Genomic DNA, 19,331 nt, shown 5'->3' with positions numbered 1-19,331 from the left:
AGCTGTGTGGAATAACTTGTTACATATTCCCCTGAACCCTTGTGATTTCATTATGGGAAATAGTGCTTGATTCAGCTTTGTAAGCAAAGTCAAAAAGTACACAACTGGGAAAAACCACGCATGTGGGGCAAATGTAACTTGTGCAGAAAGAGTTAGATTTGGGTGGGGTTTCACTGCAACTGAAATCTAACTTGCAGTGTAAAAAAATAGCGGTCTAATATCTGTGCACTACATGCAAAAGCATACTCTATTTACCCTGCACAGAAATAAATATAACTCGACCAAATCTAACACTCTCTGCACGTAATCTGTCCCGCCTGCATGCAGCATGGTTTTGCCCTGTTGAGTGCTTTTTTGCTTTGCTAACAAAGGCCCACTACCGGGAAATGGTGTCCACACCTCCTGTGTCGGCAGCGATGTTAGAACGCTGTTAGAACTTGCCACATTTCAGGATATCGCATTCAGCTTCTGTGTAGACCAGGAGAGCTTTCAGACTAAGCCGCATGTGGAATAAAATTCAGGCAAGTTTTTACTTTTTTTCCGTGTAATTGCTGCCGTGCATTCAGGCATTATTGCTGCACTCCTCTAATGATGCCGATGCCCCTATAAAAAAACAAAAACCTTTGTGATCTACTTGACAGAATGGGCACATGACAGAATTCCATTTCTCCTTGTTAGTTCCATGACAATGCGGAGAGAGCATCCTTGACACAAAGATGCACAAAATGAATTCTCTGCTAATCAAAGGGAACAATATGGGAGCGATTTGTGTTCTAAGAGAAATTTCTCTTTGTTCTGAAGAATAAAGGAAAGGAAAAAAAAACATAAGACGCTGAAAATAATTAAAGAAATCAAAATGCCTCCCTCCCAGACCACGTCTCGTGTTTGAAGCTTGAAATATTCATAGTTTCTTCTTGGTAAATCTCATCAAAATCAAAGTGGGCGCTTTAGATGGGTAAACACAGTTTTCATTCCACTGCATTTAGGACAAGAACAACTGTCCAGGTGGGGAGACAGTGACACCAATGGCATCTGCTTCCAAGGGTGCAATGGGTTTATGGTACAAGCATGAGACCTGTAGGCAGGTGGAGCTGTCCTTGGTGCTGGCTGTGTAGTGCAGGGAATTAAGGAAACCAGAGGAAGTGTTTTATGTGACAGTTTGCACATTGGTTTACTCTGATGTGATCGCAAATGCAGGCAGGAGGTGGTATGCAGGCAGGGGGGTGGTATGCAGGCAGGAGGTGGTATGCAGGCAGGAGGTGGTAGGCAGGCAGGGGGTGGTAGGCAGGCGGGTGGTATGCAGGCAGGAGGTGGTGTGCAGGCTGGTGGTGGTGTGCAGGCAGGTGGTGGTAGGCAGGGGGTGGTAGACAGGCAAGGGGTGGTAGGCAGGCAGGGGGTGGTAGGCAGGAAGTGGGGTGGTAAGCATGCAGGAGGTGGTATGTAGGCAGGAGGTGGTGTGCAGGCAGGAGGTGGTGTGCAGGCAGGGCGTGGTAGGCATGAAGGGGGGTGGTAGGCAGGCATGGCAGGCAGGAAGGGGGATGGTAGGCAGGCAGGGGGATGGTGTGCAGGCAGGAGGTGGTATGCAGGCAGGGGGCGGTATGCAGGCAGGGGGTGGTATGCAGGCAGGGGGTGGTAGGCAGGCAGAGGGTGGTAGGTATGTAGGAGGTGGTATGCAGACAGGAGGTGGTGTGCTGGCAGGGAGTGTGGTGTGCAGGCAGGAGGTGGTGTGCATGCAGGGGGCGGTATGCACGCAGGAGCTGGTATGCAGGCAGGTTGATATCTGCAGGCAGGAGATGGTATGCAGGTAGGAGGTGATGTGCAGGTAGTAGGTGGTATGCAGATAGGAGGTGGTATGCAGATAGGAGGTGGTATGCAGGCTGGGGGTGGTGTGCAGGCAGGAGATGCTATGCAGGCTGTGGGTGGTATGCAGGCAGTGGATGGTATGCAGCCTTTGGTTGGTATGCAGGCAGGATCTGATATGCAGGCAGGAGGTGGTATACAGGAAGAACGTCTGAACAGTACAGTATCTGCAACCTCTATCCTTTGATAGTCTGCATAACATTCGTGGTACCCTGCAGTCTGCATAACGTGCGCGATACCCTGCAGTCTGCATAGAGTGCGCGGTACCCTGCAGTCTGCATAACGTGCGTGGTACCCTGCAGTCTGCATAAAGTGCACGGTACCCTGCAGTCTGCATAATGTGTGCGATACCCTGCAGCCTGTGTAATATGTGTGGTACCATTGGCATGGTAACATTGGCAGGGGTCTCTGGGCAGAACATTAGTTTGGGCCCCCCACATACATATGTGCAGTGGGGTCCAGGCAGCGACGGCTGGGAACTTGTAGCAATTGATTGATTTTGAAAAGACTGTTCGGACTGTGCGGTTCAAAATTAGCTTCCCGCCCGCCACCCGGCAAATAGCGCAACACTACAAGATTCCAGATCGTGTTTTGTTCTGCTGTCACATCCCATTGTGCACATGTTGTCTTATATTGCATAGTACTTTAGAGCTATTATTAGTACTAGCCAGTTCTGTTTATGCTCACAGTAATACCTGTAGTGAGAAGACCTTCCTACTGGGAAGGCATCTAAGTAGTTGTAACAAGGGAACGATGGCTGAAAAATCTGGGTTCTATTAAAGGGATTAACACACGTGTGTGGTATTTGTACAAGGTTGTGAGTCTTCGGTCCTACTCATCATTATATGGACAGTGTATTGTGTATATGTTATATTATAAGCTATGGTACACTAGTGTTAACTTTAGCACTCGGCCCCGTTCAAAACCCATGTGGTCTCTCTTTCTTGCCTGAGATGTCGGGGGAAATTTACTAAAGGAAATTTGTAAAAAATAGGTGTATTTGTATCCAGAAATACACTTATTTTTGACATTTAGGGGGAAATTTACTAAAGGAAATTTGTAAAAAATAGGTGTATTTGTATCCAGACATACACTTATTTTTGACATTTACTTTCCCGAAAATACGGCAATTCGTATTGGTATTGATAGCACATCAATACCAATACAAATTGCCGTATTTTCGGGATAGTAAATGTAAAAAATAAGTGTATTTCTGGATACAAATACACCAATTTTTTTACAAATTTCCTTTAGTAAATTTTCCCCTTACTATCCCAAAAATACGGCAATTCGTATTGATAGCACATCAATACGAATACAAATTCCCGTATTTTCGGGATAGTAAATGGCAAAAATAAGTGTATTTCTGGATACAAATACACCTATTTTTTTTACAAATTTCCTTTAGTAAATTTCCCCCGTCATGTTCTGCTTCTAGCACAGTCTGATTTGTATTTCAGCAGAGCGATACAGAACAATGAGAGAGAGGGACTCCCCAGTGCAGTGTTCCAAGGCATGCCCAACAGACATTTTTTGTGTTCACTTTAAGATTAAACCTATAGCCACTGAGGGTTATTTTATCCTTGCTTACTTAACCAGAAACATTTGTGAACTGAGTGGGATGGGCACATGATGAGGCACTTCCCATGATCATAGCCCCACCCCTGCTGTGTGAATCCCAGCTCCTCCAGATCCCGACTGGGCAGGGTACATTTCTGATCCGCCCATGCGGAGCAGCATCAGTGTGTTCAACCTGTGACTGCCGTTACAGTTAAGATATGCACCGATACTGACCTTATGTATGGAAATGTGTGTGTCTGTCTGTGTGTGTGTGTGTGTGGGGGGGGGGGATAACATTCGTTATTTTCTTTTTGTTCAGACCATTTAGTACTTGTATCTATTTTTGGAGCCTGGAGTTCTCGGAGAAGCTAACTTGCCCAAGGTCAGCAAGAGAATGTGTGTGCTGGATTAAACTAAGTTCCGTTACTTCAAAGCCACTGACATTACTACTAATTTACTCTTTAGCCCCTAAGAGATCTTTTGTGACCCAGTTAATCTATTTTTCTTGCAATTAAGTAAGACTATTGCTGTAATATGGGATACATGATCTAATTAATTCGAGCTTCCCACACCGATGCAAATGGTTAGAATACACACTGTGAATGTTTAATCGGAATAATGTTGAAGCAGCGGAATCACCGCTCTGGCACCTGACTCTATGCTGTACCAGAGCTATTCAACTGGTCCTCATAGAAATAGGGCATTATGGGTGTAGTTGCTAGGCGGGTCCAACTCGCCCTTTGCTCTAGTATTTAAAAAAAAAATATTAAATCAAGTACTTTTTTTGATGTAAGAATTACTACTGTGTCTTAATTTCATAGCAAAGGTGTGAAGTCAAAAGGTAATAAGGGACACTGGTATAGATCAGCTTAGATGTAACATTTCAATACATCGAAGTGGTCTTTCGTCAGTGAGGGTGCCTATCACAATCCAATGCGGGGGGGGGTGGTAAAGCGACACTTTGAGGTCAATGGGGACGTTATTAGGGTTGCTACTGATGATGATGTATCCAGGAAACACTTAGGAGTCAGATTAATATGATCCGAGGTTGCTTCTGAATAGAGTAAGAAACACTCAAATTGGATTCAAATTATGGGTAACCTTGGTTTTCAATTGCTGGGGTAAAGAGTCTATAAAACAATTCCATTTGGACGTGAATTTTTCTAGGGACATAGTAGGTGTGTTTATTAGAGTATGCAGGGCTATTTTTGTGCAGGCTCTAGCAGGAACTGAGGCCCTTATTGTAGTTCACTCTTTCTGACAAAATATTTCTTAGATGGACAAAACCATGAGCACTGCAGGTGAGGCAGGTGTTACTTGTGCAGAGATAATTAGATTTGGGTGGGGTTTTACACCTGCCTCACCTGCAGGGAGGGAGAAAAAGGAGGGTTGCACCAAATGGGTATAAACTGAGACCAGGGCCACCACTAGGCAGGACTAGGCATTTGCCTAGGGCGCCGGCCACTGGAGGGCTGTACTGAACCGCTGAGGTGCCATAGAGAGGTACCAGGGAGCAGGTGAGTATGTCATCCTTCTCCCTCTCCCCTTCCCCCATAACACCCGTTAATTAACGCTGCCCCCTCCGCGCCGCCCGCTTCCTGCTCCCCGCTGGGGGGATTTCAGTGCGGCAGTATCGACGTGCCGTAACGCACCCGCCGAACCACCCCCCACTATCGCCCGCACACACTCCCGCCCCCGTGCCGTAATGCACCAGCCAAATGTCCCCTCCGCCCCCCGCAGTATTGTGCGGCAGGTGGCACGGGGGGCTTTGCCTGGGGCGGGCGGGGGGCTTGCACCGGCCCGGACTGAGACACAGTTGGGATCTCTGCACAGTTTTTTGTGTATGGCATATGTTCCTCTAAAAAGTACATGATTCATGGTGTGTGGGGGAATAAGGTGAGCTGGAGTGTGGAGGAGAGCACCAAGGGAGAAGGGGTGAAAAATGGTGGTATCCAAGGCCAAGTCTGTGAAAGTTGAGTTATTTTGGAGCCAATCATTAATGAATCCAAAATGTGTTGCCCAAGAGTAGTATTGGAAATCAGGTATCGGAAGATGATTTAATTAATTTATGGTTCGCCATCCTTGGGCATTTACCGCCCCACAGGAATTTTGACATGATCGTGTTAAGAAGCTGAATATTAGAATTAGGGATTATGCAGGGGATCAATTGAAGGGAGTAGAATATCTTTGGGAATATTATGCTCCTCAATATCTAGACTTTGCCCACAAGCGACAATGGCAACTCAGACCATCTGTCTAGTTGAGTGGTAATTTTAGTGATTAGTGAAGAGATGTTAGAATTATACATATGGTGAGGGTTCCTGGTTATTGCTATGCCTAAGTATTTAATTTGTGTGTGTTGGACTTGGAATTGAGACATAACAGGATGAGATTGGATTAATTGTGAAAACGATGAAATAGGAAGAAGTTCTGATTTGGAGACATTGATTTAGTATCCTGAGATGGGTCCATAGGACTCAATGATCTCCATAATGGCGGGTATTGACACCAGAGGATTGGAGGATATAGGGTAAGCCCTGCGCTCACCTTCTAATTGTTGGATGTAAAAGGTGTACCCCTATATTGCATAGATGAATGGAAATGGTCTGTCAATGGTTTGTAGAAGAATTGTATTCAATTAAAGTGCAAGAAGTATAACAGTATATATATACAGGTACTGTGTGGGATGATGGATGTTAGGGGTCCAGTGCAAACAGCTGTCACTAGCAACGGCTGCGTCTGCTGTTGACTGGTATTAAATACCTGCAGATGGATTAATTGCCAGGTATGTGTGATGAATGGGGGCACCCTGTGGTTGGGCAATACACAGAGGAGCGTGTGAACAGTGAGGGCTTCAGGGAGAGTGGGCTAAAGTTCAGGGCGGAATAAGTCAGTTGGTTGAGTAAGGAGTATGAATGGCACCAGGGACTGGCGTCCCATAAACCCCCGGTGGTGCACTATACCCTTACCTGATGGTTCCAAAAGTTCCTAGGCTCTGCATGGGGAGCAGTATACCGGCTAGGTCCCCACACCGCTACTACGACCACGCAGTCACTTCTGGGTTTCGGTGTGACGCGTCATCCGGGAGTGACGGGAAGCTGGAGCAGTGTGCGCTCGACTCTCCGCAGATGGAGAGGAGACTAACAGTGTGGTGAAGGTGTGGAGATGTCTTCCAACGGGTTTCAGCCATGTGCCGGCCTTTTTCAAGGATGAGTTTCAGTATGTTTCTGACTCTTTTACGAGCCGGTTGGTGCCGCCCCTAAAAGAGTCAGAAACATACTGACACATAGAAGTATAGGGTTGGTTCTGAATCGCATTGACATGGTTTTATATGTCTAAAGAAAGGCCTGGAGTACGTGTTCAAAGTGTAAATGGAGCATATGATAAACGGTCTGTTAAAAATATTTAGGGACACTAGTGAATATCACTTTCCAGAGTTGAATTTTTAGAAGTTCAGGGGGAAGTAGGTGTGTTTCCTGGATACATACCACATGCAGGCCTGCTTAACGAAGGTAAAGCATGACCTTGCGATGCTTGGCCGGAGAGTGGAATCCACCCACATTGAAGGAGTCATCTAATGTCGGTCATGCGTGTCTGGATGGGGGGTGATATCAGAAAAATTACCATCATCAGCTGTAGAGCCTTGCAGTAGTCCCTAGGAAAGGCAGAGGGGAAACAGGGGAAGGGTGCGGGGAGGCATACATAAACACAACTAGAAAAAGACAGCAATTGAGACAGGTAGTGTGATCAACGCACCTAGGTTCCTAGAACTTGAATGAACATCCGCATAAAAAAAGGTGTAACAATCCCTGCTGGCCTAAAATAGCCCCAGGAGGGAGACGTCAACAAAACGGGTTGCACCTGGGACCATATTATGATTATCATATCCAGCTGCAATGGATATATGCACAGGAGAGACTGGGCAGTGGGAGTAGGAAGCTGCGGTAGAAATTGAGAATGGGGAGGGGAATCTTACATCTAAAATTAACATCGCTACCTAGGAGGCTGTAAACATTAGTAATGATAAACAAAAACACCTAAACAGATATATCATAAAAATAGATATCTGACCTCAAGCTTCATCATGAAGAACAGGAAAACAATATAAACAGTCGAGGGAACTGGAAAAAGTGTGCGCAGTCCACTTTCACAGATACGGCCATCATGGGGGTAAGGATAGTAAGCAAAAAAGAACTTGGTGAACATGTTCAATAATAAGGCCCTCACAGTCAGCTGAGATGCCAAGCAGGGACGGGAGGGTGACGGAGACAAAGGTGGTTCACTCCTGACCTGTCAGGGATTCTGGGAGAGCGATCACACTGACATTATTGCGCTTTGAGTGGTTCTCCATATCGTCAAGTTTGTTCCATAACTGCATGTTGTCTTTCTGCAGCCTTATGTCTCGCTGAGCAAGGTGCAAGTCGTGGCATACAGCCCCTATCTTATTTTCATTATATGTGACCCTAGTAGTGAGGTGCTGCAGCTCTTGCGTAAGCTCCACAACTGTTTTAGATATGGTGGCATTAATAGCAGCCACAATATCATTATAGGTGACAGGGAGGTCAGGGTTTGGCCTGGGCAGCTGTACCAGTGTTTCAGCCCTCTTCTGTGCTGGGTTGTGGGAAGCCGAGTCAGCAGCGGGTGCCATCTTGGATTCCCGGGTGGGAGATGAATTTCTCCATAGGAGCCTGTGATGTCTCTGCGGGGGTCCAGTGGCTGGATTGCGGGCTGAGAGGTAGCCCGAGCAGCAGGTATGTCGGTCCATGTGCGGAGCAGCGGTATCAGGCTGCTGCCCGCATGAGACCGGAAGCGGAAGTTTCTAAATCAAGTAATTTTTATTAAGTTTTCTTTTTTTTTTTGACAACACACACAAAAAAAAAAGGTACTTCTGTAGTTTCACGGCGCCACTGCGCGCACAGTCTGTAACTGAAACTTGGCAGCCTGCCAGAGGCTCTGTTTCACTGTGCGCGTGCCACTCTAGCTCTGTCTGACTGAGCTTGTGCCACTCTAGCTGTACGTAAACAGCGTAGGGGACGGCCAGCAGCAGCAGCGGCGCTGCCCAGGCGCTGACAGGTCAATGTCACTGTGGCACTTGTAGTTCCACAGTGAAATAGGCAGCGCCTGGGCACCGCTGACAACGGGGGTATGTTAAAGTGGACAACCCTGGCACAGCGATGCCGGGGCTTCTAAACTGTATGCGAGATTCAGACACAACTGTGTCTGAATCTCGAGTCACATTTAGGTGAAGGGGTACATCTAAATTTAGACGCAAAAGCATCTAAATTTAGGTGGCCCTAGGGGAACCTTATTGAAACCCACCCTCAGTGCCACTAGTGGACGCCACAGCTGTGGACCGTGTAAATCCCACTATTCACGCCCACCCGAAGTGTGGCGAGTACAGCGAGCCCCGCGAGGGGCGGCGGTACGCGTCCTACGACCTTTTCATACCCCCACTATCCACGTCGGCGTGGAGTCGAGAATAGATTAGTGTGGCGAGCGCAGCGAGCCACCGAGCCCGAAGCGTGGCGAGCGGACGCTGATACCTTCACAGCTATCCGCATCCCCTCGCGGGCTTCACAGGTGTCAGCGTCCGCTCGCCACGCACCGAGCCCGAAGCGTGGCGAGCGGACGCTGACACCTGTGACGCCCGCGAGGGGACGCGGATAGCTGTGAAGTTATCCGCGTCCCCTCGCCACGCTTCGGGTTTGGTGGCTCGCTGCGCTCGCCACACTAATCTATTCTCAACTCCACGCGGTCGTGGATAGTGGGGGTATGAAAAGGTCGTAGGACGCGTACCGCAGCCGCTTGCCACGCTTCGGGTGGGCGTGGATAGTGAGGCTGATTCAGGAACACATTCACACCTGCACACTCACACACCTGAGACAGTAAAGACGAAATTTTCGGCTGACTGACTGACTGACTACGCAAACTGCATAGCTCTCTGACTGACTACGTAACGCTGTCCACGTGCGTCTAAGCCGAAGTGCCGGGAATATAAGTTAGCGTCTACATTCCCTGTGGTGGCGGTGTGCCGGGGTGTGCGATTTAGAAGGCCCCGTTTGTCTCCTTTTTACACTTCATTACATTTCAACTAGAGTGGCACGCGCGCAGCGCTACGCTACATCACGTTACACTATAACACTTTAGCTAGAGCGGCACGCGAGCCTCTGGCAGGCAGCCAAGTTTCTGTTACTTCCGGCGCCGTGAAACTACAGAAGTACCAAAAAAAAAAAAACAATACAATAAGACAAAATTAAAGCGGTCCATTCTCTAGACATTGTTATCGACGTAACATTCATATTCAGCATTACAAATATAATTCAGCATACACTGTAAGAGATGTTCAGTGGTAGGCAGTGCGTAAGGGCAGTGGGGCACCCATTCAAGGCACCAACATATAATAAATAGGCTAGGATCAGTCATCTTGAATGTAAAATGGGGAATCCTGCTAGAAGCCCTAAATTTTAGCATATTTACTTTCACAGCCACGCTTAGTGTACATAAAGTATTCATGGGAAAGTGTGATATTTACAATGCAACCCATGCTGCATGACAGAGAGTCTGGGTTCATCCAGGTTCCGGCAATACAAACACGGGTCAGAGTGAGGAGGATATTAACATATAATCTAAGATGGGCAGGAAGGAGCTCCTCTAATTATAAACCAAAGATACAGATATGAGGGGTCATAAGAGGAACTCGAATACCCATGTCTCGGATACTTGTCAGAACCGCCTCCCAAAAAGAAAACACCTTTGAGCATTGCCACAACAGATGCCAGAAACTAGCTGCAGGTTCCAAGCACTTAGGACAAGCATCTGACACAAAGCCACCAATCCACAGTAGTCTTTTTGGGGTCCAGTAAACCTGGTGAAGATATATAGCTGGATTTGCTGAAATCTGGCATACGCCATGGCACCCCTGGGGGAACCAACCATATGAACCTAATCCTCATCCTCAGTGGGCCTAGATCACCCATTTTGCATGCATATCACTCAACTTATCAGCTCCAAAAAAGGAGAGTACAGAACTGAGATCCTTTTTTGGCTCGGCATTTTACGAATCAGTGCATGGTATATTGGTGTAAAAGTGAGGTGTGTGTATGTGTGTGAAATAAAGTTATACTTTTCTCTGTGTGTGTGTCTTTTAACATTCTTTTTACAGGTGGACTACAAGTCCCAGCGGGCCCATTAATGCCCCGCATGCTGGGACTTGAGGCTCTCCAAGTCCCAGCATGCGGGGGAGGCCTGCTGGTACTTGTAGTTCTCCTGCATAAAGCAATGTTCGGAATGTGAGAATTAACCCTATCAGGCCGGCGTCTACTGGCCACGGATGCCGGTGACAGCCCGGGCTTCAGCCCTGGATGGGTGAAGCCTGGGGGGGTCCCCACTCCTCCAGGTACCCCGTCCAAGGCTGACCAGCCACGGTGCTCGTGTTTCGGCCGGGGGACCATATATAAAAAGTGTCCCCAGCTGTGGCATGACACCGCGGGCTGTTGGAGCCCGGTGCTGGTTTCAAAATACGGGGGACCCCCAGATTTTTTGTCCCCCAGATTTTTGGAACCAAAACCGGTCCAAGATCTCGGGGCTGGTTTCAGAAATACCAGGGACCCCTACGCTCAGGAGGGGGGACCCCACGCCGTTTCTTTTTTTTTACACAAAAGCGCATGTCTGAAAATGCGCACATTTTCATGACTGAAAATGCGCAAATTTTCAAGTCTAAAAATCGCCCGAAATTGCACCTCATCACACTTTTTTGCCGCGAATTCGTATCTCATTACATATGCGAATTCGAGGCAAAAAATTCAATTAATAGAGGTGCGATTTTTTTAACATGTCCAAAAATCACACCCTATTACATTTCGCCCATTATTTCAGACTTTCCTTTTCTGCCATGGCTTGGCTGGTTTTGCGCTTGGGTTGCGCATGGGTATTTAATGCACGACATGGCACACATCTTTCATGGCTGGCGAGGGGGAAACTCACTTTTCCGTTTCCCGTATTCTCAAGATAAATGGAAAACATCAATTCCATGTGCTGTCATCTCAACACCTTTCCCTAGTGCTAAAATCACTTAAACATGAAAAAGATAACATAAAAGTCTTAGGCTTTCTATCCTGGCTTAAATTGTATGACACCTCCGATGAGTTTCAGGCTTTTAGTCATAAAATCTGTTTCAGCAACTGAGAAGCTGTAAATCTTGCTGTGGCACAGATGCTGAGCAGAAACTGCTACCTGGGCAAAGCGTTCCCTGGAGACTGCATGGAGCCAAATCGACAGCAAAGAGATAAGAGCAGGAAACCTGCTGGCGGTGAACCGGGGAGGGGAAGGGGGGGGGGGTGCAGAACGTGGCTCCCCAGGGAACACAACCACTTGCATGAGAATGTTACTCGTATAGTAGTCTCATCACTCCACTGTGTGTAGCTGTATGTGCATTCACATTGCCCTCAGTGCATCTCAGATGTTCTACAGCATCATTGGAATATGAGAAAGCGCACTAAGGGAAAATTATAAATATATCCGAAACAACCAATTACGATCCACGTAGACTACAATTGAGAACAGTAAAGTGCATGCATGAAGTGTGGCGAGCGAAGCCAGGCATGTGAGGGTCCGAGTTGCACTAATCGGAGGTCCATGTCAACATAAGACAAAAAAATGTGAACATTTTATATCAACGTTTACCTGTGTTGATCAGTTTGACGTCGAGCTATTGCTTGTGTCGGCCTTGTGTCCATGTCAATCTACTGCATGTATGTCTTTTTTCATGTGTAGACCTTTTCACTGTCGACCATTAATGGCCGACTTAATGCTACCAAGTAATCCAAGCCCACCATTGTAGTGCAGGTCCACACCTGGCTTACGTAAGGTGTGGATCAAAGCATAGACAGTGTTTAGGTCAAGATTCAATAAATTGACACCAAAATGTCGACATGTACAAGGTCGACATTGAAAAAGTCGACACAAGCAACATGGGAAAGGTTGACATGTGAAAATTCCAACATGAGGTTTTTTTGGGCGTCAATGTCAACACCTGAGCACATAGACCCCGATTAGTGTAGTGCGTACCCTTGGCCTGCTCCTGCTGCGCTTAGCACACCTTACCGTAACTAATCAGTCCACGTGGATGGTAAAGCATGAAAATGTGGCTTGTGCCAGTCTTTTTTAAATGTCAATGACACCTGTTGGTGTCAACCTATACATTGTGGACCTATCATCGGGATCCCTCTGGGTGCAATATAAACTGGAGAAGACTGTGGTTGGTGTTGGCAAACCGGAGGTGGGAGACATGTTTGTGTACAGCTAAATAGATAATGCTTTAAAAAGTGTCCCATGAATGTCACACAGGCTGGAAGGTGGGACACCCACTTCCATTGCACTAATGGGACAGACTAGTTATAGAGAATCCTAAGCCTGAAGACCACTGTGCTGGGAATGGAGTAAGTTACGGGTTCAATGGGGAAGGGGCGGGATGGGCAGAGGGCTGACTAAGATGACCCGTAATATCTACTTTGCTAACAACACATATTACTTGTTTGCGGTGGTTTATCAAAATGATCCTGCAATGACGTAGGTGGTAAACTTCATTGTGTATATACCTCCAATTAGTCTCCCTCATCTGATAGTCTCCCCCATGCATTAATTAGTCTCCCCCATGCAATAGCCTTTTTTTATATAGTGACACAAAAGCTTATCAATCATCCCCTGCTTCATAATAACAGGAGTTGCACCACACTGCCTGTTGCTGGAGGAACTGTTATATATTGTGTCTATCTTGTCATTACAAATTGCGTAGAAGTCTTATGTTTCATCCCATGTTCTTGATGGTATTTTATCACATTAACAACTTGTGATTATTAACAACAAAAGGATATGGTATCGGGGCTCTAGTGCTCTTCATGAGATACCAGGAGAGCTCAGTCCCTGTGTGTACAGCTCTACTTGACATAGTTCTGCTTCACTAGAGAATCATGAGCTTTGATGTCGGCAGCAGTTAAGAGCAGATGTATGACGCCAGCAAATCTGTTGGAAATAGAGGGTCTTTCATCTGCCACGGACGATGCACTATGCAATGACTCTTTTATGCATATTAATTGAGTGCAAGAGCAGGAAATAATGGAGAGGCCTCTTCATGATTAGTCCTGTGCTGCAAGTAGATAATAATATTATCTAATTATGGGTTCTGCTTGTAAAACATGATGATAAATGTTCTTTACAAGTTCCTGTTGCATGCGTTGTCTTAGGTGTATGAGGGTTGATGGTGTACTTCTCAGGCAGGCCGGGGGGGGGGGGGGGGGGTTCCTCTGCTAGGGGTCCGGAGTTTGGAGTCCATCCCTGTTTTAGACTCAGATTCCCCATAGTTATTCCAAACTGCCTCTACTTGTGAATCACTGTACAGACGGCTTTAGATAAATACATATCTGGCCTCCACAAGCACCTGTCCCTGGCTTTCACATAATAGCATTTACAGTGTCATTTTGGTGGTTTCCAATTAGCTGTGAAAAACTTTTTTTATGCAGAAAAAGTGAAACGCGTCTTTTTTCGCATTGTGCTTTATTGCAGCTATTCAATTGCTCTTGTGTGATAATTCTCAGTAGGTTTTATTTCAAATTTCTCTTCACCTACTCTGAGCAGCTAAATAGTTTATGGACTGGGTTCAGAACCCCTTGGCCACGCCCCTTAATGACTATTTAGGCACTTTGAAATCTTTATTTACCCAATAATGAGGTGTCAATTTTGGGAAGAACAAAAAGTGCAAAGTGATGGAAATGGGGGTACAAGGTATGGGACAAATATATTGGTGTGTTTTAGAAGTGTTTTTAGGCTTGCAGGTGGGAGTAATCAGTTGTTTTTTTAAGTACCTTTAATTAACCCAAATCTATACTTACACCCAATTTCATGTACTCCGAATATTATGAGAGCATTTATTTTACAGAAAAATGCTTGCTTTTATTTGCTTGCTTTTTGTCAGTGTTTAAAAAAAAAACAATTCTGATAACTTTACCCATGATCACAGATGGCATTATTGCAGCTAACTGGAACCCTCCAATAATGTTTTACAGCTCTGCCAATAAAATTGTGTCAAGTTGCATGTAAACACTATGGGGGCGGGGCTTACAGGTGGTGGTACTACTTGTAAGTGGCGTAAAATAAGTAAGGTTATAGGGAATGGAATATAAGTGCCATGGACTTTAGTATATGCCATGTGTAGCTGTATATAAAGACAATTGTATTTCATGTCCTTTGCTTTGTGGTCTCCTGATATAGCCTGCTATACGCTATGGCTGTTGCACTTGTCAATAAAAAGCTATTAGTAGAATGGCAGCCCTCTCATTGTGCGTGTAAATAAATGGTCCTCATCTGCCAATCATCCATCTACTGGGACAGCTCTGCAGCTCTCGGGCCTGCCCCCGAGGAGCATTAATTAGCACATTCTGGCTCTTTCTATGCTCCCTGCCAGCAGCAGGCACTTCTACCAGGGTGTTACTATAGAAAGAACCCAAACCATCCCCTGCTCCCTGTGACAGCTGCACTCCCCATGTTCGTCGCACTCTATGGCCGGACCTGACATAACGTGTTAATTAGTGACTGATGCTCACTGATGTGACACATACAGAAGCAAAGCAGAACTGGCAGCATCAGTCACTAAGGAGCGAGCACAGACAGAGCTGCCTGACATATTTAATTAAAAGGGAGCATGTTCTGACAGCAGGCACTCGCAGTTCTTGTTTTACCGCCTTCAGCCGGGCCGGCCTGGAAGCGATCAGACCAGCTTCACATATGGATGACATAGAAGGGACAGGACTGGGTGAGCCGTGTCTTGTCTGTACAAGCTGGGATGAGGCATCAGGCTCTCTTTCCTTATTTCATCGTAAAATAATATTTTCAAGGTCCAGGTGAGAGGAATGTATGTGCATTCTGCTTCTGTGCCCAATGTAATGCCGCCACAAAGAGCTGAGGCCTGAAGGGGTCATCGCACCCACTGAGATGACAGGATGCGGAATTCGGTGCATTATATTGGTTTGGCTTTTTATATCCGGCTATTTGGTGCTTCTGTATAATGAACATAAAGGTGCGATTTCCGGAGGTCTTACGCTACAGTGTAAGTTTCCTTTGCAGAGGCGGCCCCCAGGAGCAGGTCACATTATAATGAGAGGAAGCAAGATGTAGATGTGTCCTGAGGCATTGGCAGAACTGGAGAATATACAGGACTATTTATATTCCAAGAAACAATATCCGTTTCCAGCTGCCTCTGAACCGTCCTGCTCTTGGGCCTGATTCATCATTAATTAGAGAATTGGCAACTCGAGTGATTATCGAATGACTGCACATGCACGAGAGGTGATGGATCGTAATTGCAATGCGGACAGAGTTTGACTGACAGGAAGCAGGTGTTTGGGGGGTTCAAACCGCCCATTTTCTGGGTGTGTCAGAAAAAATGCAGCCGTTTTAAGAGAGGGTGTGTGAAAACGGCGCTGGCCTCATTCAACCGGTTTAAGTCACAAATTAGTGGAAGCCTCAGAGGCACAGATGGCAAAAATTGTTGGGCGGTCCCGGATTTGCATATGGATCTGCAAAGGGATAGCAATCTGTGACGAGATTGGCAATTCATAAGCAGACTTGCCCGGGGGGTGTTTCTCTTTCTGTCCGGGCGGCGGCTCTTTACTCACAGACAAAAAAAGCATGAAAAACTATTTTTCTATGTCAACCTGTTGCTTGTGTCAACCTTTTTTAACCATGTCAGCCTAATGCATGCTGACCTTTTTCATGTATCGACCTATGACTGCATACTCTGAAAACTGCCAGTGAAGGGCAGGGACACAAATTGGAAAACTAATTTGATTTAGTATTTAGTTATTTTTGAACAATTTATTTCGTAGTTATATTTTTGTTTTCCCTCCTGCGACCTTTACAGTCTGTGATAGGAAAGAGCAACACTTGTAAAACGAGGCTGTAATTTGTTGCTCCCCTTTTTTCCCGGCTTTTGTTCCTGTGTAACAGCTGTATCATTAAACACTGGTATGTAAGATTATTTACAATATTGATACAGGCTAATGATCAGTTCCTGCGCCCAGAGGAGAGTTGGCACGGTACACCACCGCAGTACCGCATTAAGATTCATGGTCTCACCAGGGGGCGCTGCCACTGTCACAGGAGCGGGAGGAAAGATTTTGATGTTAATCAGATCACACTGATGCAAATATCCCAGATATAAGAATCAAAGGAAGACATGTCAATGATGACGGCGGTGTAGCTGCAGGTGGCTTTATTGCAAAGCCAGGAATCTGTGACGGACGGAGGAGGAAATGCTCTTTGAAATGCAGAACATCTTTAGGTGCACGGTCCAGGAAAATGCAGTTTGGTATTTAGCCAGGTGCATCCCTCCTGCAGTGGCAAACAGGGCAGCTGCCTAGGCACTCCAATATATGGGGGCATCTCTGAGTCTATCACAACATTAAAGGGATCTGTGACAGAAGCATCCTTGCTGAACTTAATGCAAACAGCAGGTGTTTACTTCTAAGACGTCACCTCCACACGCTCATCTGAGGTCATGGAAAGTCGCTATTGTTTTGTGCGAGCAGTAAGCTGAAGTTTTGCCCTTGTGGAACGGCCGTCACCTGATGCCTCCTCTGGTGTCTCCTGCCTAACATTCCTCTTCAACCTGCATGGAGTCCCCCACCCCAGGCCACTGAAAAGGGTAATCTGTAAAAGTAGGTGGTCCGGACCCAATCCAGCCATCATTCAGTTGTCACATTGTCTGATTCAGCTTTATTAGCAAAGCAAAAAGCATACAAATAGACAAGACCATGCTGCACTGCAGGTGAGGCAGATGTAACACGTGCAGAGAGTTATATTTGCCTGGGTTTTGTTCACACTGCAGATTGCAGAGTAAAAATAGAGCAGCCAGTATTTACCCTGCACGGAAACAAAATAACCCACCCCAACTCTCTCTGTTACATCTGCCCCACCTGCAGCGCAGCATGTTTTTTTTTACCATTTGTGTGCTTTTTGCTTTGCTAACAAAGCTGAATCGGGCTCATAATTTGTTTAAAAAAAAAACTTTTTTAACATCCTGATATTACCAACTTCTTTTCCACTTTGTAGCTACATTAGTAGCTGTTACTATAGGGAACCTTTCCACTCAGAAATAGCAACTGTAGTAAGTGCACCATAAAACAGCAACAATCACATGTTATACATTTCATTCTGCTAATGCTTTTGGATCTGTACAGTGTATTAAGAAGAAGAATTTGTTACCAGACTATCTGGAAACATAGCAGCTGATTCAGAGGTGGGCATTTTTCTGGCTTTTACGACTGCGCATGCCTCGGAGACACAGTGCACATGACATGCTGCATCTTCCACCACAGATTCAGTGTTCTTGGCAGTTAAGGGGGCATTGAGTAAAGCTTTGAAGTCTGACGCTGCATTTGATGCTGGCGATGTTGATCAGGGGTTGCCTAGAAAGCTGCTTTGGTGGTCGCAGCTGTGTTGACAACATTTCCCTCTAAAGAGGACCCATATTCAGTTTCGTGGCTTAAAAAAATTAGTGTAAGCTTTCCGTGGCAGGTGCCACGTTGGCCGCAGGACCACGGATTACCTTAGTCTGATGTAAAACAAAAAGAAAAAATCAGTGCTGCACAAAAACAAGAACACAAGACCTCAAAACAGATATAAAAATGAAGGGAGATGCACAGATCTTATACAATGGCTAAACAGTATACGCGATGCATGTATAGGACGTACGTAGGAACATGTCACCTAATCCTTAGTTCTCGCTGTTTCTAAGCTCTAGATTTTCCCACCTTTTGTTGAATGTTTGCAGGATTTACCACAGCAGCATAGTCTGTAGGGAATGTTGTGCCTCTTGCGGAAATGTGTCTCAGAAACATCAAGAACTGGATGGAAATGAAGAACAGGTCTGATTCCCGGTGTCGGCTGCATCAGCATTGCCAGGTGCAGCAATATGATAGTGGAGCGCGCACAAAGGGATCTGTGAGATTGCAGATTTATTGCGTTTATCTGTCGCTTGTTTACATTAGTATCCACCAGATTCTTTCATTCTCCACATCAGACGATGGGATTTGTGGCCAGAAGTGAGGAAGATCAGGACAGGTGAATGTGTTATGCAGGATAACTTTGTGGGACGTTAATGTAAATGGCGGTTATTACGAGTCAGGGAAATGCATCGTCTTTTCCACCTTGCCTCGCATTTGCGATGGCATAAAGGGGTTTTCCGGATTTGTAATGCCCGCATTGAAGTTTACTTTGTGGCAGAAAATCAAATGCTGTCATGATAAAAATAGCGCCACCATTTAGCTTATGCAGAGTAGTGTAAGAAGTGTCTGCATGCTGAATTATTACTGGAAGAGCTAAGGGAAAATGCAGTAGACTTGCCCACCTTCCCGGGGGGCCTGTAGGGGGACTCGCGGGATCCTCCCAGCCATTCTGGGAGGGTAGGCAAGTATGATGTAAGGTCATTAATATCCATGATCATATGAGTCTCTTACTACTCTTAGCCTTATACTGTACCTATATATAGACATGTCAAGTGGCTGCTCCGGAGGGGGTGCTTCACAGTTCAAAATTCAAATAGGGGAGACACTCCCACTGCTAGTGAGTTGGAATGGCAGTGGGTGTGGCTCCCCTATTTGAATTTTGAACTGTGCTGCAGCCCCTCTCCATCTCGATCCTCCACATGTGTGACCATCTCAGAAGGGACTGTGCAAGTTTGAAGTTGTTGGAGTGCCTGTGGCGGGCAGCTCAGTGAGTGCCTACCTGCTCAGTGAGTGCCTGCCGCCTGCTCAGTGAGTGCCTGCTGTCTGCTCTGTGAGTGCCTGCTGCCTGCTCTGTGAGTGCCTTCCACCTGCTCAGTGAATGCCTGCCTGCCACATACCTCCCAACTTCTGTGC

General features: G+C 46.2%; 1 protein-coding gene across 2 annotated transcripts in view; it reads left to right on the top strand.

Annotated features, from left to right (window-relative positions):
- Positions 1–19,331, top strand: part of KIRREL3 (kirre like nephrin family adhesion molecule 3) — a 603,038-nt gene that overhangs the window by 299,929 nt on the left and 283,778 nt on the right. The gene's annotated exons all lie outside the window — the stretch shown is intronic.

The sequence above is a fragment of the Crinia signifera genome, chromosome 19 (assembly GCF_055691185.1).
Source record: "Crinia signifera chromosome 19, ASM5569118v1, whole genome shotgun sequence".
Lineage (NCBI taxonomy): Eukaryota > Metazoa > Chordata > Amphibia > Anura > Myobatrachidae > Crinia > Crinia signifera.
Note: the sequence above shows the minus strand (reverse complement) of the source record. Positions and strands in the feature narration are given on the sequence as shown.